The sequence below is a fragment of the Lolium rigidum genome, chromosome 5, assembly GCF_022539505.1.
Source record: "Lolium rigidum isolate FL_2022 chromosome 5, APGP_CSIRO_Lrig_0.1, whole genome shotgun sequence".
Classification (NCBI taxonomy): domain Eukaryota; kingdom Viridiplantae; phylum Streptophyta; class Magnoliopsida; order Poales; family Poaceae; genus Lolium; species Lolium rigidum.
The window spans coordinates 4,494,656-4,506,452 of record NC_061512.1 but is presented as its reverse complement, the minus strand read 5'-3'; positions in this window follow the sequence as shown (position 1 = coordinate 4,506,452).

The window sequence follows — 11,797 nt, the reverse complement described above, 5'->3', positions numbered from 1 at the left end:
ATAAGACTCTACACCATCTTTATTGTTGTTCAAACTCAATACTAGAAATTATCTAGACCTTAGAGAAACCAAATATGCAAACCAAATTTTAGCATGCTCTATGTATTTCTTCATTAATGGGTGCAAAGCATATGATGCAAGAGTTTAAACATGAGCACAACAATTGCCAAGTATCACATTACCCAAGACATTAATAACAATTACTACATGTATCATTTTCCAATTCCAACCATATAACAATTTAACGAAGAAGAAACTTCGCCATGAATACTATGAGTAGAAACTAAGGACATACTTGTCCATATGCTACAGCGGAGCGTGTCTCTCTCCCATAAAGTGAATGCTAGGATCCATTTTATTCAAACAAAACAAAAAACAAAAACAAACCGACGCTCCAAGCAAAGCACATAAGATGTGATGGAATAAAAATATAGTTTCGGGGGAGGAACCCGATAATGTTATCGATGAAGAAGGGGATGCCTTGGGCATCCCCAAGCTTAGACGCTTGAGTCTTCTTAGAATATGCAGGGGTGAACCACCGGGGCATCCCCAAGCTTAGAGCTTTCACTCTCCTTGATCATGTTGCATCATACTCCTCTCTTGATCCTTGAAAACTTCCTCCACCCCAAACTTAGAACAACTCATTAGAGGGTTAGCGACAATAAAAATTAACATGTTCAGAGGTGACACAATCATTCTTAACACTTCTGGACATTGCATAAAGCTACTGGACATTAATGGATCAAAGAAATTCATCCAACATAGCAAAAGAGGCAATGCGAAATAAAAGGCAGAATCTGTCAAAACAGAACAGTTCGTATTGACGAATTTTAAAATGGCACCAGCCTTGCTCAGATGAAAATGCCCAAATTGAATGAAAGTTGCGTACATATCTGAGGATCACGCACGAAAATTGGCATATTTTTCTGAGCTACCTACAGGGAGGCAATACGAAATTCGTGACAGCAAAGAAATCTGAAACTGCGCAGTAATCCAAATCTAGTATGAACTTTTCTATCAACGACTTTACTTGGCACAACAAAACACTAAACTAAGATAAGGAGAGGTTGCTACAGTAGTAAACAACTTCCAAGGCACAAAATAAAAACAAAGTACTTTAGGTAAAAACATGGGTTGTCTCCCATAAGCGCTTTTCTTTAACGCCTTTCAGCTAGGCGCAGAAAGTGTGTATCAAGTATTATCAAGAGGTGAAGTGTCAACATCATAATTTGTTCTAATAATAGAATCAAAAGGTAGCTTCATTATCTTTCTAGGGAAGTGTTCCATACCTTTCTTGAGAGGAAATTGATATTTAATATTACCTTCCTTCATATCAATAGTAGCACCAACGGTTCGAAGAAAAGGTCTTCCCAATATAATGGGACAAGATGCATTGCATTCAATATCCAAGACAACAAAATCAACGGGGACAAGGTTATTGTTAACGGTAATGCGAACATTATCAACTTTCCCCAAAGGTTTCTTTGTAGAATGATCAGCAAGATTAACATCCAAATAACAATTTTTCAAGCGGTGGCAAGTCAAGCATATTATAGATTTTCTTAGGCATAACGGAAATACTTGCACCAAGATCACATAAAGCATTACAATCAAAATCATTGACCCTCATTTTAATGATGGGTTCCCAACCATCCTCTAGCTTTCTAGGAATAGAAGTTTCAAGTTTTAGTTTTTCTTCTCGAGCTTTTATGAGAGCATTTTTAATATGTTTTGTGAAAGCCAAGTTTACAGCGCTAGCATTGGGACTCTTAGCAAGTTTTTGTAAGAACTTTATAACTTCAGAGATGTGGCAATCATCAAAATTCAAACCATTATAATCTAAAGCAATGGGATCATCATCCCCAATGTTGGAAAAAATTTCAGCAGTTTTATCACAGAGCGGTTTCAGCGGTTTTAGCGATTTCAGGCAGTTTCTCGCGCTTTGCATTAGAAGTGGAAACATTGCTAACACCAATTCTTTTATTATTATTAGTAGGAGGTGCAGCAACATGTGTAGCATTAGCATTACTAGTGGTGGTAATAGTCCAAACTTTAGCTACACTCTTCTCTTTAGCTAGTTTTTCATTTTCTTCTCTATCCCACCTAGCACGCAATTCAGCCATTAATCTTATATTCTCATTAATTCTAACTTGAATGGCATTTGCTGTAGTAACAATTTTATTATGATGATTTTCATTAGGCATAACTTTCGATTTCAAAAGATCAACATCAGCAGCAAGACTATCGACTTTAGAAGCAAGTATATCAATTTTCCCAAGCTTTTCTTCAACAGATTTGTTAAAAGCAGTTTGTGTACTAATAAATTCTTTAAGCATGGCTTCAAGTCCAGGGGTGAACTCCTATTATTGTTGTAAGAATTCCCATAAGAATTACCATAGCCGTTGCCATTATTATAAGGATATGGCCTATAGTTATTACTAGAATTGTTCCGGTAAGCATTGTTGTTGAAATTATTATTTTTAATGAAGTTTACATCAACATGTTCTTCTTGTGCAACCAATGAAGCTAACGGAACATTATTAGGATCAATATTAGTCCTATCATTCACAAGCATAGACATAATAGCATCAATCTTATCACTCAAGGAAGAGGTTTCTTCGACGAATTTACCTTCTTACCTTGTGGAGCTCTTTCCGTGTGCCATTCAGAGTAGTTGATCATCATATTATCAAGAAGCTTTTTTGCTTCACCAAGAGTGATGGACATAAAGGTACCTCCAGCAGCTGAATCCAATAAATTCCGCGAAGAAAAATTTAGTCCTGCATAGAAGGTTTGGATGATCATCCAAGTAGTCGGTCCATGGGTTGGGCAATTTTTAACCGAGAGATTTCATTCTTTCCCATGCTTGTGCAACATGTTCAGTATCTAATTGTTTAAAATTCATTATGCTACTCCTCAAAGATATAATTTTAGCAGGGGAGAATATCTACCAATAAAAGCATCCTTGAATATCTACCAATAATTTTAGCAACCAATCTTTAGCTCTTCCTCTTAATGAGAAAGGGAACAATTTTAATTTTATAATGTCACCATCTACATCTTTATATTTTTGCATTTCACATAGTTCAACAAAATTATTGAGATGGGCAGCAGACATCATCGGAACTAACACCAGAAAATTGCTCTCGCATAACAAGATTCAGTAAAGCAGGTTTAATTTCAAAGAATTCTGCTGTAGTAGCAGGTGGAGCAATAGGTGTGCATAAGAAATCATTATTATTTATGGTTGTGAAGTCACACAACTTAGTATTTTCAGCGGTAGCCATTTTAGCAATAGTAAATAAAGCAAACTAGGTAAAGTAAATGCAAGTAACTATTTTTTTTGTGTTTTTGATATAGCAAACAAGATAGCAAATAAAGTAAAACTAGCAACTAATTTTTTTGTATTTTGATTTAGTGCAGCAAACAAAGTAGTAAATAAAACTAAGCAAGACAAAAACAAAGTAAAGAGATTGAGAAGTGGAGACTCCCCTTGCAGCGTGTCTTGATCTCCCCGGCAACGGCGCCAGAAATTTGCTTGATGCGTGTGGTTGACACGTCCGTTGGGAACCCCAAGAGGAAGGTGTGATGCGCACAGCGGCAAGTTTCCCTCAGTAAGAAACCAAGGTTTAATCGAACCAGTAGGAGTCAAGAAGCACGTTGAAGGTTGATGGCGGCGGGATGTAGTGCGGCGCAACACCGGAGATTCCGGCGCCAACGTGGAACCTGCACAACACAACCAAAGTACTTTGCCCCAACGAAACAGTGAGGTTGTCAATCTCACCGGCTTGCTGTAACAAAGGATTAACCGTATTGTGTGGAAGATGATTGTTTGCGAGAAAATAGTAGAACAAGTATTGCAGTAGATTGTATTTCGAGTATAGAGAATTGGACCGGGGTCCACAGTTCACTAGAGGTGTCTCTCCCATAAGATAAACAGCATGTTGGGTGAACAAATTACGGTTGGGCAATTGACAAATAAAGAGGGCATGACCATGCACATACATATTATGATGAGTATAGTGAGATTTAATTGGGCATTACGACAAAGTACATAGACCGCCATCCAACTGCATCTATGCCTAAAAAGTCCACCTTCGGGTTATCATCCGAACCCCCTCCAGTATTAAGTTGCTAACAACGAGACAATTGCATTAAGTATTGCGCGTAATGTAACTAGTAACTACATCCTTGAACATAGCACTAATGTTTTATCCCTAGTGGCAACAAGCACATCCACAACCTTAGAACTTTACGTCACACGTCCCGAGATATCAATGGAGGCATGAACCCACTATCGAGCATAAATACTCCCTCTTGGAGTTACAAGCATCTACTTGGCCAGAGCATCTACTAGTAACGGAGAGCATGCAAGATCATAAACAACACATAGACATAACTTTGATAATCAACATAACAAGTATTCTCTATTTATCGGATCCCAACAAACGCAACATATAGAATTACAGATAGATGATCTTGATCATGTTAGGCAGCTCACAAGATCCGACAATGAAGCACAATGGGGAGAAGACAACCATCTAGCTACTGCTATGGACCCATAGTCCAGGGGTAGACTACTCACACATCACTCCGGAGGCGACCATGGCGGCATAGAGTCCTCCGGGAGATGAATCCCCTCTCCGGCAGGGGTGCCGGAGGCGATCTCCTGGATCCCCCGAGATGGGATCGGCGGCGGCGGCGTCTCGGTAAGGTTTTCCGTATCGTGGCTCTCGGTACCGGGGGTTTCGCGACGGAGGCTTTAAGTAGGCGGAAGGGCAAGTCGGGAGGGGGCACGAGGGCCCCACACCACGAGGCCGCGCGGCCAAGGGGGGCCGCGCCGCCCTAGGGTTTGGGCACCTCGTGGCCCCACTTCGTCTCCTCTTCGGACTTCCGGAAGCTTCGTGGCAAAATAGGACCCCGGGCGTTGATTTCGTCCAATTCCGAGAATATTTCGTTACTAGGATTTCCGAAACCAAAAACAGCGTGAAAACAGAACGGCACTTCGGCATCTTGTTAATAGGTTAGTTCCAGAAAATGCATGAATATGACATAAAGTGTGCATAAAACATGTAGATAACATCAATAATGTGGCATAGAACATAAGAAATTATCGATACGTCGGAGACGTATCAGAGGACACCTCCTCCGACGAGCCGCCGGCGAAGCGCTTCCGCGCCGGGTCGGATGCCGACGACGACGAGGAGGAGGAAGAGGCCCCTGCCGAGGGCTACGGCAGCAGTGACGAGGAGCTCGCCGGTAGCAGCGCCGATGGCAGCTACGACGGCGACGACGAGGGCAGCGACGGCCCTTAGACTAGGACTACTAGCATAGGACTAGTAGTAGTAATCGGCTCCTCTTTTGTTCTTCCTCTCCTGAGCAATCGGCTCTTCTCTGTAAAAATCCTCCTTATTAATGAAGAAAATGTTTCTATGTCGATTTTTGCTTTCATATCAATTTTGCCGATTGTCAAAGCAAGTCAACGCGCAAAGAGCCGATGGCAGCGCATCGGCCTTTACCATAAAACGCGAGTAAGGCCAAATCAGTTGTCTATTTCAAACGGTAACCTGCAACCTTTATCTGAAAGAGTAAACTCAGATCCCCAAATCGCCGCTCGAACAGATCCACCTTACGGCGACGCGAACCTCGGATCTCAATCGCGTAGATTCAACTCCGCAGCGAATCCAATGGCGGAATCATCCAACACCAACACTACGGTCTTTGGCCTGAAGGTAATCCTCAACCGCTCGTCGCTATCCGAGCATAGTGTTACAAGTATCAGCAAACATCTGAATTAATGCCTTGTTCCGTCATTAATTTTTAGGTATCAGACATTCTACTGCCGCATCCTTCTCTTCCAAATTCTCTCTGTCTTGGCCCTCGTTCTACCGAGAGTCCTGCCCATTTGATTTCATGCGAGGCCAATAGAATTCCCTTCGTGAACCAGAATTTAGATCTAACTTCCTGGGCCGACTGCTTACGAGCCTGGCCTAATCCTCCTGAATATTTGGTTTCATGGTATAATAGGATATCCAAAACTCACCAAGCCACCTGGGAAACCACAGGAATAGCTGATGCTTTAGCTTTATCACTGTCTCCAATTGAGAAACATGAAAACCTTCTGAAAACCATCGGCTATTTTTGGTCTGATGCTTTGAATTGCTTCATGTTTGGCCATGGCCCCATGACACCAACCCTTCTAGACGTAGCCATGATCATTGGTCTAGACATTGCATCCCCAAGCCCCTCTGCTTTCATGCTGCAAAAGGTCCCTTTCACACTCTCTTCCAAAACAGAGTGCACAAACTGGGGTGCTTATCTTCGAGGCCACATGAAAAACAAAGGCCCTGTAATAGAGAAAGAACACACGGTTTTCCTGAATTTCTGGTTGGAACACTTCATATTATGTGGCCCTTCACTTGCTCCAACCAAGAATTACCTTTCCTTGGCCTATGAACTTGCCAAAGGCACCCAGCTTGGCATTGCCAAACTGTTCCTTGGAGAGGTCTATCGATATCTCCAACTAATGTCTGTCAAACTGTTTTCGCAAAAGACAGTCAAAACAGGAGGTCCCTGCTGGTTTATTCAACTATGGGCTCAGCTGTATTTCCAGAACCATGTCCCAAACTTTCCACCTTTGGCCACTTGCACCTTTCCAGATACTAACGGGAAGCCAATCCGGTGCACTAGCTACGGCCAAGCTCTATATAGTCTTCCAGGTAGTAAACTGACCCTCAAGGAAGCAGCGGAGTGGTTCAGAATTTTCTACCAAGGCCTGGGCAATCCTCTCTTCTTTCCTTATACGGAGTGTGAACATTTTGAAAATCCAGTTTCCTTCAGGCTAGACAGCTTTGCCAATGACACCAGCACCCAGCAATTGTATTCCATCATGATCCGTCCCTGCTTCCTTCCAGTTGGCATGAGCACCTCAAACAGGATCATCAAACCTGGTTATGAGTCTTATCAGCCGGTCGTAGCAGCCCGGCAGCTTGGTCTTGGGCAGGTATCTCCCCATTTCTTCCTCCACCACTTAACAGAGAGTAGAGCTGAACTGCCCGATGTTCTCACCAGTCAGAGGTGTTACTCCTTTGATGCTCTAGCCATCCCAATTCCTCACAACCTCTCTTTTACCTCATCAACCGATGGTTTTGAGACCTGGTGGTCAATGTGGAAGACTCATGCCTTCAGGAGAGCTCTGGGACCATTGCTGAAACAACTTGATGTTGAATATGATATCCCTGCAGAACAGGTACCACTACTCGCGAATTATCTTGAAGTGGCTCACAATGATTTCTTTCCTTTTATAATCCTGCTCTGTCTTCTTTTAGCAACAAGACGGTCCAGAACCTGTACATGATGACGGCTCCCCTTTCAAATTCCTCCCACCGGCTCCGGTGGTCCTCTTCTGCAAAAACTCACCACCCTTGAAAAAAGGTCGTGATGCAGGGCCAGCCGATTTCACCAAAATCGGCTTCCAAGAGCAGAGCATCTTCTAGGCCAGCTGCCCCCCGAGCCTCAGCTAAGGCGAGTACAGCAGTGAGGAAAGTAGCTGCCAGGAAGACCTTGAAGCGCCAAAACCCTACTCCAGCCCAAGAAAGTTTGCACGTAAGCTGATCCATGCCTTGGCTGATTTCATCTATCCTTTTAGGCTTCTGCAACATGCTTGTATTTCTTTTACAGACCTCTACTGAAGAAAACTCCAGCGAGGAGACACAGTCCAGTCGAAGGGACTCGAGCTCGGGCAACTCTGGGAAAACCACCACGCAGAGCCAGCCAGACTTGCCACCATCGGCTTCCAAGAAAAGGTCAGCTCCTGAACCTGCTGCTTCCCAAGCTCCCATCAAAGCAGGGCAGGGCGGATTACGCACAAAGAGCCGATGCATCAAGAGAGTTCGCAAGGAACCGCAAACCTCTTCATCAAACCAGGAGGTTTTGGATGTAATTACCCTCCATACTCTCCTTGGCTCATATTTCATGCTAACCTGTTGCTGTTCTCATCGGCTAACCACTTCCTCTGCAGACTGATGACACCTCTAGTGGGGAAGTCGAGGAAGTATTGATGCCATCCGCCACCCTGGACCTAGCAACTCTGACAGTGTAGCGGATAAGGTTGCCACCTTGGCCAAGCCCACAGCAGAAACACAAGAGCCGATCACCTCTTTATCGGCTGTTCCTCTGGTCTTAGGAGAGGTACACTCCCTTTCCTTAGCTCTACCTTTCTCTTTCGCTGTATACTGACATTGTTCTTGTTGTTTGTCAGGGTCATGACCTCTCAAGCTTACTAACGTTCGGCCCTGAATCCATCGAACCAGCTACATCTAAAGCAAGTGAAGAGCCAAGACCCAGCGCTACACATGGTCAACTCCAGCATCTCAAGGCCCTGCTCTCCTCCTCAATTGAGACATTGGTTGAAAACCCTGAAGAAGTGAAGAGCATTCTTGAAGACGTCCAGCCTCATCTCCCGGTGATGTTGCAGGTGAAACTCTGGCCAGTTGTGACTCTGTCTGCCTACAGGTCAAGGGTGAAATTGGCTCGTCAGAGAATCGGTCTACGCCATGCCCAGCTTCCGTTGAAAGCCGATATTGCAGACAAATGTCAGCGGCTTAATGAGAAGAAGGCAGCTTTGGACGCCAAAACTGACACCTCTGTCAGCACTGCTGAACTTGAGACCTTGCGAAAGGAGTTGGAGGACCTTGAAGAGAGGGTCCGGGCAACCAAACAGCTCATCCAAGATAAGGAAGCCCTAATTGCCCACTCCCACGAGGAAGCAGAAGGCCTCAAAGCTGAACTGAAGACCGATCTGGCCGAAATACGTGCCCCTGAACAAGCAGCTGGTGACGAGCAAGGACGAAGATGATGAGGCCGAGATCGCCGAGGTGGATCGTGTTCGTGCTGACGCCCTCCATGCTCTTGAGGCATTCCTTCAGTAGAGCTTCTCTATGTACCCTGATAACTGCTCAATTGAGCTTGTACCTCTGTTTGTAACATTTTATACCTCTTGAGTCGATGGCTGTACATCGGCTGTTTTATTCTAAAGTCGATGTCTGTGCATCGGCTGTACTTTGCCTCCTGTTGCTTTGTACATTTTTTTTATTGGCTGATTTCATGTATCGGCCCCCATGTTTCACTGTCCATCATCCCACATACTTGGGAAATATTTCTTGAGATGCTGGCCATTGACAAACCCTGGGAACATGCTTCGTGGCCTCATATCTTACCCGTTCAGGTGCCCCCCGAGCCGAATCTTTCAAGTAATTGAAGATATCGGCTTTCTAGTAATCCGGTTCCAGGAACTGTACCTGAACGTCGGCTCCACCTACTATCTCGATGTTGTGCTCTATCATGGCTACGTGACATGCTTGAGGTGAGATCCTTGCTTTTTATTTTTTGGGGCCGATCGCAGGGATCGGCCTTGCCACGTACGTCCATTGCCTCTAGTCTTGCTACTCTGTCAGGCCAGTGGATAAGACCAGCCTCACCCCGCTTTTTGATCAACGTTCAGAACGCCTTGCGCTTCTGATGCTTGGCCGTTGAAATCGCTTAGTGTGACGTTGGTCTTGATCAGATCTTCGTTAGAGCGTCCCAAACGCCGTAGCATGGAGTATGGCATTATATTGACTGTCGCTCCCGTGTCAACCAACATCTTGTTGACAGGCTGCCCATTGATATAACCTCTTAGGTACAGGGCCTTCAAGTGTCTGTAGCTCCTCTCTCGTGGCTTTTCAAAGATAACTGGCCGTGGACCGCAGTCAAACTGTGCTACTGGCACTTCTTCAGTTCCTGGAGCACAAAACTCCGACGGGAGTATGAACACCATGTTTGTGCCAGCCGATGCCTTCACATCGGCTTTTGCTTGTTTGGGGCGCCATTCTTTCTTATGTGGACGCGTCTCCGTTTCCAATGTTTGCTGAATTTTCACGGCCGAATCGGGCCGTGCCTTCCTCAACGTGTACAGGTACTGAGCCTCGGCTTCCTCCAAGTTACGTAGCCTCTGAACCCTCCGCTTTTGGGAATGACTGAGTCCATCAGGGCACCACCTTGGCCGGTGGTACCTATCTTCTTCTTCATCTTCTGACTCCTCGAAGTCTCCATCTCGAGATGACTCAGCTCGTCTGTTCTGAGGTGGGAGAGGCCCTAGACGCTTGAACACTGAAACCTCACTTGCGCCCTTCTTCTGCTGTCTACATTCTGGGCAGTTGTCGATTGTAGGAAATCGGCTCATTCCTGAGTCCCAGCAGTGTTTGAAGAAAGGGCAATCCCAGTGCCTGTCCATGTCTTCCTGCTCTCTTGACTTCCCCTTTGTGCGGCGCTCATATCCTTCGTCGTCTCTATCGTATCGACGGGATTTCCTGTTGTCTGCATCAAACCGACGATATCTTTCATCATCCATGTCGTACCGCCGACGTCAGTCGTACTGATGCTCATATTTATTCAGGAGATGCGCGGAGAGCGGTCGTTGGTACCGCACGTTTCTCACTTGTTCCTCGATGAGGTACCGTCTGTCATCATATCGGGGCCGGTCGCGTGGATCGGCCTCCTCTTTATCCTTGCCACGGGAGTGACTGATGTCTTCTTTATCCTTGCCATGGCGGTCTACAGGCCCTGCCATATTAACCTCGAACGAGAAACCTGGCTCGCACCCCGTGGAGTGATTGAGTTCCACCATGTTAACACCAGGAAAGGGGTGCGTGTCTACTTTCATGGCAAATTGACCGAGGATCAGACGGCCCTGTTCTATCGCCATTTGGATCTGCCGACGCAACTCTGTGCAGTCATTGGTGGCGTGGGTGAACGAGTGATGCCACTTGCAGTATGGTCTCCCATTCATCTCTTGCGCCGTAGGGAATTTATGGCCTTCGGCACTACAAGAAAAGTTGCCATGGCCGACGAAGTTGAAGTCGCGCCGTGGTTGCTGGTGTACCATGGCCGACGATTTTGGGTCCCTCCGTGGTGCATGTCAAAACTTTTTTTTCTCGTTTTTGAGGCCACCTAGCCCGACGAAAGCGGCCAAAACGTCGCGTATGGTGGCCCGGGACGTGGTGCATCTCGAAATCTCGGGTTCGCCGGCCGAGTCAACGCAAATCCGCGAAGTGTCTCTCCCATAAGATAAGCGGCATGTTGGGTGAACAAATTACGGTTGGGCAATTGACAAATAGAGAGGGCATGACCATGCACATACATATTATGATAGTATTGTGAATTTAATTGGGCATTACGACAAAGTACATAGACAACGATCCGGCATGCATCTATGCCTAAAAGTCCACTTTCGGTTATCATCCGAACCCCCTCCCGGTATTAAGTTGCTAACAGACAATTGCATTAAGTACGCGTAATGTAATCGGTGACTACATCCTTGAACATAGCACCCAATGTTTTATCCCTAGTGGCAACGACACATCCATAACCTTAGAGGTTCTTGTCACCCCTCCCGATTCACGGAGACATGAACCCACTATCGAGCATAAATACTCCCTCTTGGAGTTACAAGCATCAACTTGGCGAGGCATCTACTAGTAACGGAGAGCATGCAAGATCATAAACAACACATAGACATAACTTTTGATAATCAACATAACAAGTATTCTCTATTCATCAGTTCCAACAAACGCAACATATATAAATTACGAGATAGATGATCTTGATCATGTTAGGCAGCTCACAAGACGACAATGAAGCACAATGGGGAAGACAGCCATCTAGCTACGGCTATGGACCCATAGTCCGAGGGTAGACTACTCACACATCACTCCGGAGCGACCATGGCAGCGTAAGTCACCAGGAGATGAATCCCCTC